The 17,063-nt window shown below is 42.8% G+C and overlaps 1 protein-coding gene across 7 annotated transcripts in view; it reads left to right on the forward strand.

Annotated features, from left to right (window-relative positions):
- Positions 1-17,063, forward strand: part of znf438 (zinc finger protein 438) — a 108,960-nt gene that overhangs the window by 67,407 nt on the left and 24,490 nt on the right. For 2 of the 7 annotated variants that reach the window (XM_054751244.2, XM_070553018.1), the window contains one exon: positions 8,733-8,789. The exons of 4 other annotated variants lie outside the window; for them this stretch is intronic. The gene's annotated coding sequence lies outside the window, so the exon portion shown is untranslated. Of the gene's footprint in view, positions 1-8,732; positions 8,790-16,007; positions 16,066-17,063 lie in introns of all 7 variants that reach the window. One more of the 7 variants, XM_070553017.1, reaches the window with a different exon arrangement.

Consider the following 17,063-nt stretch of genomic DNA (forward strand, 5'->3'; position numbering starts at 1 on the left):
GGAAGTAAAAGTTCCACATGCAAGATTTGTTTTTGCTAGTGTAAGTTAAGGAGGGTAAATACAGATTAAACATCAGACTCTAAAAGGAATACTAAAGCTTATGGGTAACCAGTGCAGAGACATCAGAATAGGGGTGGCATTAGCTCTTCTGTTTGCTCCAGTTAGGAGCCTCGCTGCAGTTCTGGACCAGCTGAAGGCGGTCAAGGGCGTTTTTGTTAAAGCATGTGAAAAGTGTGTTGCGATAATCTAGATGGGAGGAGATGAAGGCATGAAAAACCATTTCAAGTTCAGGTTTTGACACCAACCTTTGCAGGTTGGAGTAGAGGTCAACTGATATTGGTTTTTCTATTGGGGAACTGATGCCAATTGGTTGGAGACATATTGGCCGTTGGCCTCCGTTTTATTTATTTATTTTTTTAGCCAATTTTCATGGCTGATATCTAGACACCTTTTACTTTATTTGCATGCTAAGATGTCACCAATTTCATCAGTTGATTCACAAAATTTCTGAATCTGAACCAGTTTTTAAACTCTGAATATAATCAGTTTACATCTCATTTTTGTGCACTGCTCAGTGTGAAAGTCAGAAATCTAAATAAAGGTAATCAAACAAACCAATAAACTGACAAAGTATAAAATATTCAAAAAAATGACATATATCAAAAAATCAAAAACAAATCTGTTGAAAACATTTTTAGAGCATTTACTATGCAGACGTTATTCGGGAATGTAAATATTCATTTAAATTAAATTCTGCAACAGCACCAGGTTGCCCGGAGATGTGTTTGATTTCAAATCGGCTTTACTAAGAAGGTATGTTTGCCGATGCAGGAATATAATAAAGTGTAATTATCTGCTCGATATATTGGGCCGATAATGATTGGTTATGTTTTCCCGATATATCGGTCTACCCCTAGTTTGGAAATATTAAGTGATGGAAACAGTTTCTAACTACCAATTTTGAGTGTGCTTCAGGAGACATTGATTGGTCAAAAATACCCAAATTTCTCAAGTTTGACTTGACAACAGAAGTTAGTCTCCTTCTGGAGTATTTCTCTTATCCGATGGCACCATCTAGTGACTGACAAGCATACCACAAAATAGTCTCTGGATTCGTTTTTTTAAGATGGTGACTTCACATTGTTTTGTTTATAAATGTGCTTCTGTATTCGACAGAGGTAGACACATTGTTTTACGAAGCTGTTTTAAGTATTACTCTCATGTCATGTTGTGTTTTCATATATTTATATTTTAGAGACTTACTTGTCCGTGAAAAGTTCATTAACTCAGCATCAGCCGAGGTATTCCTTAAATTTGAAGCAGGTAAGCAGTAGTCTAACGCTATTGGTAAATTCTGGTCAGTGCTCAGTTTCCACACACAAAAAGACTTATTGCTTACATTATATCACAGTACATGATAAGACAATCACTTTTATGGATTTTTGAAAAATCTTACATAATTTCTGAAAGGGGAAAACTCCAGAAAGCTACATTGAATGACCATGCTGTCAGGGGAAATGATCAGACGTTCAGTCTTTTCAGAGTTTAACTGAATGAAGTTATCTTCTAGCCAGCTGGTGATCGCTGATAGACACTCTAGTACACCAGTAGCTCCCGACGCACTTGAAAGTCGCTCACCTGGAAGCATATAGCCAGCATACCACCTGACTTCTAAAATGACTGCATAATAAACAAGGGATGGCTTTTAAATTTGATGACAAGCCGTCCCTGTTTTCTGTAAAATCCAATCTATAATTAGCTTTTTTTGGAATAAAAATCAAAATCTGGTTATTTCTCCAATCTTTCGGCAAACATGTTCAAGTCTGTCCAAATGGAAATACACAAATTAATTTCGAAAGTTAACCCAGCATGGATCCCCGTTTCTGTCAACTTTGAACCGCTGCTTTGATCGCGGCAGCAGCTGCGGGTGGATGAAGACGTGCTTGTAAAGAAGAGGGAGTGACGTCGGTTATACAGACCTGGTTTGGGCTTAAGGAGTCTGATGTTGAGCAGAAAAACGTCCTCAGAAAAATATTCTTGCTTACAGAAAAGTCCTATCTGCGTTAATAACTTAAGGCAAATTAAATGCGGTTCGTTTATTAGCACATGATGAATACACAGGCTTTAAAACTTTCTGGACATCTCCTGTGATTTAGTTTCAACAAATTCACCTCCACTATTTCAGCTGATTTTCCCATTTAGTAATAAAACATGATAGTCTCTCCCTCTTTTTTCTTTCTTACAGAGCGAGCAAGAGAGTGTCGCGGATAATTCTCAGACTCGGCGGATAAGCTTACCCAGAGGCAGAGAAAAAAGACAAACCTCCAGCCTTATTTTAATATTGTCAACAAAAACACAGCAGTGGACCATTTTTCCTGCAGTTATTCATTAGTGAAGCAAAACCCAACTTTCATGAGCAGAAAAAATAAAAATAAACATTAAAGGCAGGAATAAATGTTAATTCTGTTTTTCACTTCAGTTCAAACTATTTAGAATTTTGTGTTTTCATCCAATTTAGCTCGCATTTTTCTTTAAATATCTTCAGCTTTACCCTTTTTATAAGACTGTTGCATTGTTTGGAAAAATAATAACCCAACATAACAATTACTTGAAAGGTTTTGTAATAAATACCTTTTAAAGAACATTACATGTACTTTAAATGGCATTTCATAGTTTTTGTTTTAGTTTATGACAAAATAGCTTAACACTTTGAAGAACCGATATTGCTGCTTAGGCTTCGAGCAGGGCACAGGAACATCAGAACTCTAGCTGCAGCATTTTGGACAAGCTGAAGACTTTTAACTACATTCTGTGGACTTCATGATAGCAATGAATTACAGTAATCCAGTCTTAAGGTATTAAGTGCATGAACTAATTTTTCAGTATCACTCCTGGAAAGGATGTTTCTAATCTTATAAAATTTTACAGAGGTGGAAGAAGAAAATCCTAAAAACCTGTTTAACGTGGGATTTGAATGACAAGTCCTGGTCAACGATAAAATCAAGGTTATTTACTTAGTTCACTGAGGCTAGTTTAATGTCGTTCTTGACTAAGAAGTTTATTTTTCTGCAGTTCTGGTCCAAAGACAATATCTTCTTTATATATCTTGATTTAACAGCAGAACGTTTAGAGTCATCCAGATTTTCATGTTTTCAAGACAAGGCTGTAATCTACCTAACCGGTTGGGTTCATCAGGGTTTATGGATAAATGAGTATTGTCAGCATAACAATGGAAGTTTATCCCATGCTGTCTGATGATTTTTCCAGTTGGAAGCATATACAGTAGAATGTGAAAGTATGGACACCCTTGTTAATCTTCATGAGAGTTCCAAAATGATGGGGCACAGATAGAAAAACCCCTTCAGGACGGTGAGAGGGAGCTGATCTGCGGACCTAAGAGCATGAGGAAGGTTTTAGAAATGGAGGAATTCACTCAGATAGAGAGGGGCCTGGCTGTTCAAAGATTTGAATGCAAGAAGCAGAATTATGAAATTGATCCTGAACTGAACGAGCAATCAGTGTAGATACAGTCAGGTCCATAAATATTGGGACATCGACACAATGCTAACATTTTTGGCTCTATACACCACCACAATGGATATCAAACGAAACAAACAAGATGTGCTTTAACTGCAGACTGTCAGCTTTTATTTGAGGGTATTTACATCCAAATCAGGTGAACGGTGTAGGAATTACAACAGTTTACATGATCGTTCATGTCGGCTCATTTCCTTTTATGTTTTTTGTTTTTTTTATTCTTTTATTTGTGCCTGATGCGTTTCGCTGCTGTGGATCGGGGCGCATCACCTGTTTTATCCTCTGTGACTCACCTAACTGATGTGGCCGGCAAGCAGCGAGCACTCCGCTGTTGCTGCGGTCGGTAGATCTTTTAGAACTGCAGTTCAAAGGTAACTCATAAGGTGAATATATATGAAACCAGGTAGCAGTTTTTCTTTAGGATTGAGAGGAGATGCAGGAAGATAATAAACAGACAGGACAGAAAAATAGTCAAATAAAAAACAAGTTAGTTTTTGTACCTGCTGGTTGCAACAAACAGACACCATTGAAGGTAATCAGAAGTGAGGAACAGAAAATGAAATAATTATTTTAATGTTTAGAGCAGCAGGAACTCTGAGAGGCTGCAGGCGCATCAGTGAGTTTGCGGCCGCTGCGCAGGGGGAGGGGGGAGAAGGCTGAAGCAGAAACTACCATTGTTAAAAGAAATGTGTTTAACTTTGAAAATGTGGGCGCAATATTAATTGTCAAAAACTCCAGCGAACCATTAGTTCATTTTGCTCAAAGAGAAATTGAGGCCTGCCTCTAATTCTGGTCCTCCTTCCAATAAAGGCCCGGAGCTTGATGAGCTTGAGTCAAATACAGGCCCGGGCCTGTATTAGAGGATTTACGGTATGTGCCTCCCACTTGTTAAGGGACCAAAAGTAATGGGACAATTGGCTTCTCAGCGGTTCCATGGCCAGGTGTGTGTTATTCCCTCATTATCCCAATTACAATGAGCAGATAAAAGGTCCAAAGTTCATTTCAAGTGTGTTATTTGCATTAGGAATCTGTTGCTGTCAACTGTCAACATGAGATCCAAAGAGCTTTCACTATCAGTGAAGCAAGCCATCATTAGGCTGAAAAAACAAAAGAGACCTATCAGAGAGATAGCAAAAACATTAGGCGTGGCCAAAACAACAGTTTGGAACATTCTCAAAAAGAAGGAACGCTCCGGTGAGCTCAGCAACACCAAAAGACCTGGAAGACCACGGAAAACATCTGTGGTGGATGACCGAAGAATCCTTTCCCTGGTGAAGAAAATACCCTTCACAGCAGTTGGCCAGATCAAGAACACTCTCCAGTAGGTAGGTGTATCTGTGTCAAAGTCAACAATCAAGAGAAGACTCCACCAGTGTGAATAAAGAGGGTTCACCACAAGATGTAAACCATTGGTGAGCCCCAAAAACAGGAAGGCCAGGTTAGAGTTTGCCAGACATCTAAAAAAGCCTTCACAGTTCTGGAACAACATCCTATGGACAGTTGAGACCAAGATCAACTTGTCCCAGAGTGATGGGAAGAGAAGAGTATGGAGACGGAAAGGAACTGCTCATGATCCTAAGCATACCACCTCATCAGTGAAGCATGGTGCTGGAAGTGTCATGGCGTGGGCATGTATGGCTGCCAGTGGAACTGGTTCTCTTGTATTTATTGATGATGTGACTGCTGACAAAAGCAGCTCGATGAATTCTGAAGTGTTTCGGGCAACATCATCTGCTCATATTCAGCCAAATGTCTCAGAACTCATTGGACGGTGCTTCACAGTGCAGATGGACAATGACCCAAAGCATACTGCAAAAGCAACCAGAGAGTTTTTGAAGGGAAAGAAGTGGACTGTTTTGCAATGGCCAAGTCAGTCACCTGACCCATTTCTGATTAAGCATGCATTTCACTTGCTGAAGACAAAACTGAAGGGAAAATGCCCCAGGAACAAGCAGGAACTGAAGACTGTTGCAGTAGAAGCCTGGCAGAGCATCACCAGGGATGAAACCCAACGTCTGGAGATGTCTATGTGTTCCAGACTTCAGGCTGTAATTGACTGCAAAGGATTTGCAACCAAGTATTGAAATGTATGAGTTTGATTTATGGTTCTTATTCTGTCCCATTACTTTTGGTCCCTTAACAAGTGGGAGGCACATATGCAAACTGTTGTAATTCCTACACCGTTCACCTGATTTGGATGTAAATACCCTCAAATAAAGGCCGACAGTCTGCAGCTAAAGCACACCTTGTTTGTTTCATTTGATATACATTGTGGTGGTGTATAGAGCCAAAAATGTTAGCATTGTGTGGATGTCCCAATATTTATGGACCTGACTGTATTTAAGAATGGGTGTAATGTGCTGTCTTCGTTCCGCTCCAGTCAGGAACCCTGCTGCTGAAGTCTGGACAGAGCAGCTTTACTAATGCAGTACAAGCAGGAGTTGGAGGTATCTAGCCAGGCTGGCATGAAGGTGTGAATCATCGACTCTAGAAGGTGGACATTCAGGATAGGCTTTATTTTAGAAATTGGCCTAACGTGTTAGAAGCAGGACTTGAATGTGCTATTGGCCTGAGCATCCATCTTCAGAACTGTCCATTTTTACTTCAAGGTTGGAAACAGTAGAACTTGCATGAGGAGAGAGTGGCTGGGTCGCTTTAACATTGTTGGGATTAAAAACACATGCATGTGTTTAGAGCCATTCGGATGGAGCACACTTTCGGCCAGCCGTTCCTTGACATTATGAAGACAATTAAAGGTTTAGTGGAGTCAGTAGCCATTTTTACTAAACAATGCCATCAATTTGCCACAACGCCGTGGTGGCATCAGGTTGCCTTAGGGCATTTATAAGTGATCAGACCATGGTGGTAATGCGGCGGAATCTTGTCCTTTTTACAAAATATGACGGGATGGCAGCATCAAGGGGGTATGGGCGGTACCTGCACTGCTGCGGACTTCCATTTATTTTGCACATAACTTGCTTTTTATTGCAAATGAGGCTGTGCTCATTAAGACTTTTTAACAAGCCGCTCCTTAAGGTGTCTTTCCTTCTCAATCCCCATGCAATCTCTTGTGATCTGACCTCCAGCTCTAACGGAGAGAAGCTCCTGGAGTGCTGCAGCAGCATGAACACATTGTGTTGCCACCATGCAATTGGCTGATTAGTAATTTGCGTTTATGAGCAGTTGGACACTTGTACCCAATAAAGAGGCCAGTGAGTGTCATCAGCATAACAACGAAAGCTGATGTTAAATTTTCTGAAGACAGACCCTAGATGGAGAAGTAGATTATGAAAGTAGGGGGGCAAGGACAGAACTGTAAGAAGTTCCAGGAGTTACATCAGTAGGTGTGGAAGTAAATGTTTTCATCTGAATTAATTGAGTCATATCTGTCTGTGAGATATGATTTAAATCAATCAAACTGAGTGCATGAAATAACTATTGAGGATTTTCTTGTCAATAGAGTTAGAATGGCAGATGGTGTCAAATGCAGCACTGAGATCGAGGAAGAGGATGGTAATAAGGCCAGAATCTGCTGCAGTTAGGAGATCGTTTGTTATTTTAGACAGAGCCATTTTAGTGCTGTGGTGGGGTTGAACATCTGATTGAAATTGTTCATATAAGTTATTGTTGGAAAAATGCTGACGGAGCTGTATCATCATCGTCGCGGCTCCTGCAAGGGGTTGGGTGTTGTCCCGCTCTGGTGTGTTGAGCCTACCAGGTGAACCAGTTGCTTCCATTGCTGGCGGTCTTGTGCCAGTTGTTCTGCATTCGCCACAGCAACTCAGAATTGTTGAATGGTGGCTGCTACGTCGAACCATCGAGCGCGAGGTTTACCTCGTGGTCGTCTACAGTCGGCAGACCTCGGGTCAAACTGCAAAATGGCTCTGGTCAGATGGTCAAAGGGAAGGTGGAGAACATGGCCGAGCCAGCGGGTGCGGCGTTGAGCTGCCATGCACGATGCTTTTGGCTGGCGTGTGCGTTCTCTTTGCACACAGTTGGAGATCCGCTGTGTCCACCCGATGTTTTCTGACCCCCATCAGAATGCAAGGTGGGTTAAGTGTCTTGCCCAAGGACACAGCAACAGACTGAGCGGGGCTCGAACCTGAAATCTTCCGTCTACGAGGCGAGCACTTAACTCCTGTGCCACTGTCACCCTCTCTACTGTTTAGGTCACAATGAACAGCAAGAGAGAAATAGAAGGAAATATAACAAGACAAAAATAAATATTAACATTATTTGAGCTCAGAAAAAATATTCTCAGTTTGCTATAATAAGGCAACGATTCTGGAGAAAGCTGACTATGGTGTGTGTGTGTGTGTGTGTGTGTGTGTGTGTGTGTGTGTGTGTGTGTGTGTGTGTGTGTGTGTGTGTGTGTGTGTGTGTGTGTGTGTGTGTTTTAGCATCCAGCTGTAAATTAACATTTAGAAAATAGCAAAAGAGTGTTCATTCTCCGCTCTCTTCTCTAGTCCCAAATTCCCTTCTGTTTGTCAGGCAAATCGGACTTTACTTCCTCTCCTTTTTTTACTCTATGCTCAGGTTTTTCCCTGTTTGTCCACCTATCTTTAGCACTTTTTGACCTATTCAAATGCGACTAAATGTCACAGGAAAGGGAAAGGTCAGGTAAAGGTTTAGCGCTGAGCCATTTCTGAATGTCTAACATAGTGCTGGATGCTTAAGGGTGTGGGGGAGGGGGAACGTAGTGGCATTGGTAAGGGGAGTGGGGGTCATGTTGATATTTCATCCCTTGAACCCACACCTCTTCATGCTTGCACATATTTGAACACACTGGTGTCAGCTCCTCTGTTCCAGCACCACTTGGCTCTGAACCAGCAGACGTCTGAGTGCACCAGTGTCCCCGTAGGGTGGCTCATCATCGAGCTCAGATGATTGAGGAGGTTACAGCTTCCTGGGCCCTAGTGGACACCAGGACAGCATTTGTCATGGGTATACAGCAAGTTGTCTGTACAGCTTTTATGCTCCAGTTTCTTTGTTGGGACAGTTTTGAAATCCTCAGTCCCGCCTAGAAATATTAATCTCCAGAAAAGGTATTAGTTAGACCTAAAGGTGTTTCTTACTCTTAGTTCCTTACTTCAAAAAGGTAACGCAGTGACTCTTTAATTTTCGCTTGTCCATGTATGAAGAATACCGAGTTAGAAATGGGATTTCTGTATTGATTATTTTCATTTCACGTGCAGGCAAGCACAGCCGAATCCTAATTGGAATGGATTTCTCTCTTGCATTGATTTCCTCAGGTGAGTAAAAATGACATACTGTGAGTGTGTGTGTGCGTGCGTGCGTGCGTGTGCGCTAACTCGATAGGTGTCTCATACAGCAGGAGCCTTGGGAAACAAGGACCTCTGCTAACACTGATTTCATTTTCCTCATGACCGCTTAAGTTCCACAGCCTAGTTCCCTGCATGAACACACATGCTCTCACAAACACACGCTGAGACACGCATACTCTCACACAGACACACACACACCCTCACTAACACACACATCCACACTCACACATACACCACACATTCTGTCACATACACGCTCGCTAATGCCCACTAACACACACTTACTCACACACACTAACACACACAGTGACATTTCATACCATTTCCAGAATAATGCACATACTAGTATGGCCATAAGTTTGCTTCATGGTGCCGTTTTCAGAATATTCCCCTCATTATTTACGTCCATTATTATAATAATAACTTAATAGTTAATAATGAAAAATACACAATAAAGTCATAATAGATATTTATTTACACGACCGGTCAAAAGTTTTAGAACGCCTCAATCTTTCCAATTATTTCTTGCAGTGTAGGTCATTCAAGTCCAATGAATAGCTTGAACTGGTACAAAGGTCAGTGGTAAACTGCCAGAGGTGAAAAAATGGTAAAGTTGCTCAAAACTGAAAAATATTGTACATTTCAGAATTATACCAAAAAGCCTTTTTCAGGAAACACAGCTGTTCTACAGCAATGGAGGTTGATCAAGCCTTGAAAGCTGGTGCTACTAATTCCTGCAGATGTTTCAACTTTTCTGGATTACTTACAACCTCCTCTGTCTGCATCAAAGCAGTGTTGGAACATACTGTGGTACCATACCCTGATGAGCATCAGTTGAACAGTATTGTACTGCAGATAATAGTGTGTTGCTACAAAAATGGTGAGAAAAAGGCAATTAACAATGGAAGAGAGACAGACCATCATAACACTAAAAATGTAGGTCTTTTCTACAGAGAAATTGTAACGGTGTCAGTGAGTAGTTTCCTTCACCATCAAAAGGCACTCAGAAACTGGGGCAAACTCTGACAGGAAGAGGTCTGGCAGACCCAAAGCCACAACTGCATCAGAAGACAAGTTTCTGAGAGTTAACAGCTTGTGTGATAGGCAGATGGATCCAGTTTTGAGATCCCTTCCCAGATGCCTCAACGCCCACCCATATCCTGGGCCATCTGATCTCAGGAATTCACATGATAGGGTGGGGCCAGGTTTCACAATGATCTCACCCGAAACTCTGGCTGAATAGGACCCACACCCACCCTCACACCTTGGCTCATAGAAGGTCATCAGGGAGTCTTTTGTTCCCTCTTCGGGGGGAAACTCCCACGGGGTTTAAATCTGGGACTCTCCACCATTTGACCTCAGAACTGAAGAAGCCTCTCGGATGAAGTATGCTTGACGCGTCCGCGAGGTCCGCACGGCTCCGCGCGGAAAAGTTGCCTCATTTTGCGTCATTTTAACAACCACGCCCCTCCACCGCGTCTCCGCACGGCCCAAGATTTCCGCAACGCGCACCTCGGAAAATTTCTAACCACGCGGACGGACGCGGAAAAACATGGCGGACCGGCAAGAACTAGTATGGCAGAGGTTCGTAAATACAGACATTTGTATGATTCAGCTCTCAGAGATCACCGTGATCAACATGTTGTTAATAATTCTTGGAGAGAAATAGCTCGCACTGCTGCGCGGAAAGTGAATGCGTCAAGCATAAACCAAGCTTGAGAGGTGAAACGTCTTCAAGCAACTCAAAGAAGTGCAGACGCTTTTCTTTCAAGCTCATTAGACGATTTAATGCGACATGACCGTTCAGACTGCAGTCACTTTCAAAAACATCAGATATGTGTCGGAATCAGTACCACATATTCAAGGGACACGGATCACATCAGAAAAAAATTGGATCTGAACGTTCAGACTGTCATAAAAACATCATATATGGCTCGCATGTGGGAAAAAAGCGGATTTAATGCGCTTTTGCCTGCAGTGTGAACATAGCCTTAGTCTCTCATCTCCGCTTCTCTGTCTTAGACATGCTGCTATCTGACTCTGCTCCACACACGCACTAACCGCAGACTAAAATGTTAATGTAAACAGAAACTGTGATATTAAAACCAATCCAACTGATGTGATACAGGCAGAATAAAACTCACAGTTAGATGAATGCAGACTCCTACCGACAAATAAAACACCAGCCTCTAGTCTCCATGGCTGCAAATTGGAGCAACAGCGAGGACAGCTAATCATATGTTAGCATGATGCAGCAGAGCCAATCAGTGAGCTTGTGGGCAGGTCTAAGGGAAAATAGGCTTCAGCTTAATGGGCTCGACACACGGGACGCGACAAACGACCGCGATCAGCGAAATTTGTCGCCGTCGCTTTTATTACCTGACACACGGGAGGCGATCCGCGGCAGCGGCCAGCAGCAAAGCCGTCTACGCGTTCTGTTCCATGGCGAAATCGAAACTTCTGTTGTTTTGTTTGGCTGTGTCAGGTTGGAGGGAATTAAGGTTATTTAAGCAGTTCCGAGTTAATAAAGTGATAGACATGATGTTTCACAAGGTGCTGCTAGAGTTATGTGAAATCTTACTTCTGATTTTACTATAAAACATAATAATAATCAACTTCTCCTCCATGTTTGCTCTGAGATGTGCGGAGCATCCTGTCCACTTATTGGTCAGTGAATGAAACCTCCGTTGATTCGTCCGAGCGACAGCGATGAAAAGTTGAAAATGTTTCAACTTTCTGGGATTGCGTCACTGGGTCGCCTGTGCACGACACGTGCACGAGCGCAAAATTTCACACGCACGTTTTTCGCGTTTCGCTTGGTAGGGGGGAGACCCGCGATTATCACTTTGTCGCGCATGTCTCATTGAAAATGAATAGAGGAGAGGTGATGTCACCTCCCGTGTGTCGAGCCCATAAGGCGGCTGCCTCCACATGGTCCTAGTGCCTGACCTATATCCAAGTACGACAGTTTTGGATGGTAAAATTTGACGGACGACCGGATAAAGTGGACCTGGGACAAAAGGGGCAGTTGCTCAAGCGTGCAACCTCACCATGTAGGTAATGTTTCTGTACCTGCTTGTAACTAATATTGATATTAACTAAGTTAATTAAGGTTCATCCAGAAAACAAAAGCTGGCTCAGCGCCTGTGTTAGTGGAGTAATATTTCTGGATGGCTTTTACTTGATTATAAACGTGTTGAAGGAATGCTACGCTTACATAACTGATATGTTTTCAGGAGTAATGTAATGTTTGAGCTCCGTTTTGTTTCCTTTGAGGTCGTAGGGAACTATAATGTCGACTGTAGATTTTCAGAAAATACCAATCCCTATCCCATCAGAAGTTTATTCCTGTATGGGATGTCATCGTCCTTGTGCTTTTTATCCATCCTTTTGACTCTTGTTCTGCTTAAACTTCAGCAGTGGCTTCCCCTAGCAACGCGAGTCGTACATCTAAAAGGATGCTATGAGGATATAGGTGCAGGTCACATGTCTGACAAGAACCAATAATCAGCTGCAATCACGCACGGTCTATCAATGTGTGTGAATATTACTACCAAGCAAGGCGGACCAAATGTTGCAAAATTCACTCATCGCCATGCCAGCGTGGCCTGTTTATAAGACACACCGTTGCAGTAATATTACGCTGATTTGCTGGCGTGGTGTGTCTTGTAAAAAGGGCGAGAAAGTAGAGCTTTGTCAGGGTTGATATCCTCAACGGTGAGAGCAAAGCTCACCTGGGATTCACAGATAGAGTCTGGGTGATGGAGCAGGTCTGAAATTAACCGTGTGCGTGCGTGTGTGTGTGTGCGTGTGTGTGTGTGTGATTCTATATCAGATTCTATATGAATGTGGGTTGTTGTTTTTCAGACTGATATTGTTTAAAGAATGTTCTCAGGTTTAGTTCAGAGCGAGGTCATGGACTTGGATCAGGAATTTCCTACAAACAGGAACAAGATTCCAGCGAACATAGCGGTGTTTATCACACTGGATAACAGCCTGTGGTTGCACACTGTTCAATGTACTTCCTGGATGAGTGACTTTTTATGGATATGTTTAAAATGGACAGAGAAAGGACAACTTGGATGTGTTCTTTTTTCTGCTTTTTAATGCATTGCATTACCACTTCGTATCAGAACAGGGCTCAATATTGGAAAATCATCAAAAATGAAAACTTGGACTCGGATCAGGGGCAAAAGTGTGGTTGTAACGTCCCTAGATATAAGTCGGCTTTAAAAACTAAAACAAATATTAATGAAATAACATTACCTTCAATTATTAATAGGGATGTAAGATGTACATCGATTTTCCAAAGTTATGTATCAAATTTTTGGATGCATTTACAGGGGTGGACATTAACTTCAAAACCAACCGGCCAGCCGGGCCGGTAACTCTGAATATTTACCGGCCCTGCCAAGAATCTACCGGCCCGCTGGTCAGCTGCTAAAACGAGTCAAAATAACAACTGAACCGTTTTAAATGATAATGATGAGATTCAACTGGCAGAAACATTTGGTTCACACCATAGGCTCTCTCTCTCTCTCACTCACTCACTCACTCACTCACTCACTCACTCACTCACTCACTCACTCACTCACACACACACACACACACACACACACACACACACACACACACACACACACACGAGAGAGAGAGAGAGAGAGAGGAAAAGAGCTGAGGAAATGGAGGAAAAACTACAGCTGAGTCGAGGCGCGCCTCGACTGGGGGGCGCGCCTGATCCGAACTGAGCAGCGGCCGAATTTCGTGAGCGATTCGCTTCTCAGCGCTTCCGCGGCCGGTGTGTCCCCGGCGTAAACGCCGGCTTTCAGCCACTCCCCCTGCTGCTTCCGTCTGCTCTCGTCTGTTTTCCAGGCGAGCTGCTGCTCAACTCGAACACGGTCATTCTCTGCGCCTCCCGTCTTCTTTAAACCGCCAAGAATCATTCCTCCTACGCACACGCTTCTCTGCTTCATACCGTTTCGAACTGTCTCGCTTCTCCTCACCAGTTTTAAAGCGTTTTGCCGGAGATTTCATCAAGAAATCCCATTCCTGTGCCGGCGGCATCTCCCTGCGTGCTGGTGTGTTTCTAGCGTGGTTCCACTTCGTCTTTAACAGTGAACTTGTAGTTCACGTGACTATAACTAGACTCGTGCAGTACGTGCACGAATTGTACAAGTGCAGTACGTGGCTAGAGGCGCGCAGGTTTACGCGCGCGAAACGAAAACGGCAGCTTCCTACAGGGCGGGGCCATGATGCAGGTGAAAGCCGGTGTGTAAATGACAAATAAAGCTTGGGCGCCACCGGGGCGGTAAGTCGTCAAGTATTTACCGCCCGACGAGAAAATTTAGCGCCATTGGCGCTCGGGCGCTTTAACGGTCCACCCCTGATTTACATGGAAACATTTTTATATTTTATTTTCATTTGGTGCAATTCAAACACCAACCGCTAGTTGGCAGCAGTGTGCAATGGGTTTTGTTTCCACCATTCAAATGTAAATCTCTCTATTACGGTTCAGGCACTGCATGTTAAGCACGTTACATATCAGTTTGGACTGTTTATTGAATTTTCCTACAATTTCAGTCTAAAAAATGTCTAATATCGTCTGGCTGAAATTCATCAATACACGTCACTAATTATTTACACTAAATGAAATATTTTTCCTAGTTTATATTATGTTGTTTGTACCCAAGGTTCTCTCGTTATCTTAATTTTCCAACTTGTTGGATCACGAATATGCTTTAAAAACTTGCTCTGTATTTGCCCCTTTTTTATACTTTGAGTGCCCCTTCAAAGATCTCTGCACGGCCCTGGTGTCCAGGTCTGACGTATGCTCAGAGGTTCTAATGGGAATTTTTTCTTGATTGATTTTGTTACCACCATGATGTCTGTGTGTAATATTTAAAATGTCCTCACACCTGCATGCATATGGGTAATTCCAGTCTGTCAGCATGACCAACAGCCTTGAGATTTCTCCATCAAAATAAAAGGTCAAATACAAAAAATATCCAGTTAACACAATACCCGCCTAAATTTTACCCCTTTTTTACCTTCTTGTGAAGATAGCTTGGCGGCCCTTCACACAACAGGAGTGTATCGTTTTCTGCAGGTTTATAAGCTCTAAACACACAAAACAACCAGCCCGTCCTTTGTTTATACACCCATCTATCCCATCATGCAACAACGACGTGTGACTCGTTTCATTATAAAGTCTAACGCTACACCTGAGATTTAAAATGTAGAAAGTAGTTGGTGTGCTTTAAGTTGACCGAAATCTATGAATGTCTGACCTTTGTTACATGTGATCCACTTCCTGCTGTAATCTGGGCTATTATAGAGCTGAGTAGCTGGAGTAGATTACACACCAGAGTAACTGGAGTAGATTACACACCAGAGTAACTGGAGTAGATTACACACCAGAGTAACTGGTGTAGATTACACACCAGAGTAACTAGACCCCTCTCTGTCAGCTCACAGAAGAACTGCATCATGGTTTTAAATCGTTCATCCTCCTGCCTCCTGTTCAGCCTCTGACCCGAGCACGACCTGCACAGTAGCCAGAAGTGTGCCACCCCTGTTTCTTCTTCTTGAAAAAACAACATGGCAGGTAGAGATAGAATTAACATCCAAGTGCCATATAAATGGTAAATGGCCTCTATAGCACGTTCTAGAGTCCTGGAACCCTCCAAGGCACTTTACAACACAGTTATTCACCCATTCACACACACATTCACACGCTGGAGGGGATGAGCTACGATGTAGCCACAGCTGCCCTGGGGCTCTCTGACAAAGGCAAGGCTGCCGAGCACTGGCGCCACCGGTCCCTCTGACCACCACCAGCAGACAAGGGGGGTTAAGTGTCTTGCCCAAGGACACAACAGCAGTGACAAACTGAGTGGGGCTCGAACCTGCAACCTTCCGATTATGGGGCAAACACGTAACTCCTGTGCCACCGTCGCCCCATTTAATAATACATTAAATTCTAATTCTGTGGAATGAGATGTGTGTACCAGGTCTGAGGTGGCAGTGAGTGCTGGCTGCTGGTAGGTTGTAGGTGCAGTGTAGATGCTGAAGGAATGGTATTTTAGCACATCACTCCTGTTCTTAAATCCCTACACTGGTTACCAGTAAACTGCAGAGTCTACTTCCAAGTACTTCTGTTTATGTTTATGTTTATTTATTTGGCAGACGCCGGAACTGCGCTGCTCTGGGTGGCTGCATGTTGGAGTAGCTCTGTTGACTATATGTAAGTTTTGCCTTTTCGTGTGCATTTTTTCTTCTAGTTTCTCAAGAAAAACTGTATTTTTTTTGGACACTTTAGTTTTCTGTTTCTGGTGCTATGAAGCTTGGAGGATTTTTACTGCTATTTTTTTTTAGTTTTTTTTTTCTTTTCAGTTTTTGAGCATTTGTTATGATGCGTAACCATGGCAACAAGCTGGTTTACAATCGGGAGCAGCTGATTAACATTGGAAAGGCTGACATAATACCTCGACTGAAGCCACAAATCTCAAATGAGCTAAAACGCAAGAAGCGTGGGTGCAGAACGGAGACTGAGAAAGAGGAAATTCAAACCATCTCTTCCATGGATCATAATGGGCAATGTGAGATCACTGGCCAACCAGATAGAGGAACTCCAAGCCCTTTCAAGGACTCATCCACAGTTTCGGCAGTTTTGGAATCGCTGGAGGAGATAATGCAAAGAAGGATTCTCCAGAGAATCAAGAACATGATGGACAACCCTGAGCATTCTCTTCACAAGACTGTTCGACAACGGAAGAGCATCTTCAGTCAGAGGCTTCTTCAGTTTGGCTGCAACACTGACCGCTGCTGGAGATCCTTCCTGCCAACAGCCATTGTAATATACAATAACTCTTTGATGACTTTATTATTATTATTATTGTTATTCTGAGCTACTACAGCAATCAATTTCCCTCTGGGATTAATAAAGTATTTTTGAATTGAATTGAATTTATCCAAGGCGACTTACAATTTATAACCTATAGGGTATGTTGTGATCTGTGGGAGAAACCGGAGTACCCGGAGGAAACCCACGCATGCATGGGGAGAACACACAACTCCACGCAGAAAGGCCGCAGCCAAGTTTCGAACCTGCAACCTTCGAGCTGCGAGGCAACAGTGCTAACAACTGCGCCACCATGCAGCCCTTCTACTAGTTTATAAATCTCTCAGTGGTACGGGGGCCACAGTACATGTCGGATCTCCTTCCATTGTCTACACCCTGCA

This window comes from Nothobranchius furzeri, chromosome 7, assembly GCF_043380555.1.
Source record: "Nothobranchius furzeri strain GRZ-AD chromosome 7, NfurGRZ-RIMD1, whole genome shotgun sequence".
In the NCBI taxonomy this organism is placed as follows: domain Eukaryota; kingdom Metazoa; phylum Chordata; class Actinopteri; order Cyprinodontiformes; family Nothobranchiidae; genus Nothobranchius; species Nothobranchius furzeri.